Below are 1030 nucleotides of genomic sequence, written 5' to 3'. Positions count from 1 at the left end.
CTCACGTCACGCCTTAATGCGGTGCTACACTACGCCATCAAGGTGGACAGACGGGTGTATAAATATGTGCCCATACCCCTTATATGAATTAAACACTCATATAAGGCTACTACGCTTACGTCCAACGCTCACGTCACACCATAATGCGGCTATATGCTACGCCATTAAGGTGGACAAACACATATGGCTAGCTAGCATTTTTTATACATACTCTCTCATATATACATATTTATATTCACCGAAAATCCCATTTTCGGTAACTCTCTCTCAGAGAAATAAAAGCGTCAAAATTAATTGACGGCAAAATACTCCACGACATTAATTATTCAATCGTGAACTTAGCATGCATTTATTTAAAACAAAAGTCCACTCACAAATTAGGCCTAAGCCTGATGTCAATCTGGGGTCTCGTCTGCTCGAGCCTCTTCACGTCCTAACTCAAGAGGGAGTGAGTCCTTTTAGGGCAAGGTTGCTGGGTTGGAGGGCTACAAAACCATACCAAGCTTGCCCGGATTGGTGGCCGGAGGAGGAAGTTCCGGCGAAGGGAAGCTCGGGGCAGCCCTTGCTTTCGAGCGGCACCGCTCTCTCACGGCGGCGCTAGGGCTCCTCTCACCGGTCTAGAAATGATGCTGTGAGGGAGACCGACCGAACGGGACCGGTCCGGCGGCGAACGGAGGTCGGACGGCCGGAAATCTGCTGGGTGTAGAGAGAAGAAAATCGGGTGGGAGGAGAAGAAAAATCGGGAGGGAGGGAGAAGAGAAAGAAGAAGAAATGGGTTGGGCTCGGCCCAGCCGACCCAACACCCCTTTTAACCCATAATTCCAAAATTCAACACCCCGAAAAATAATACCCGAATAAAAATTACCGTTTACTAGCTAAAATTTACTATTTTTACCGTCGCCGTATAATCCCCATACGAATTATCCTCCGCACATAATCGTCCCCGAAACCCCTCTAGGGACCAATTAAACTATTTACTCAATGATCGAGACGGTAAAATTCTTATTATAATCACGCTAGTAAATAAGGT

The sequence above is a fragment of the Fragaria vesca genome, linkage group LG6 (genome assembly GCF_000184155.1).
Source record: "Fragaria vesca subsp. vesca linkage group LG6, FraVesHawaii_1.0, whole genome shotgun sequence".
NCBI classification, from domain to species: domain Eukaryota; kingdom Viridiplantae; phylum Streptophyta; class Magnoliopsida; order Rosales; family Rosaceae; genus Fragaria; species Fragaria vesca.
This window is presented reverse-complemented; position numbering follows the sequence as displayed.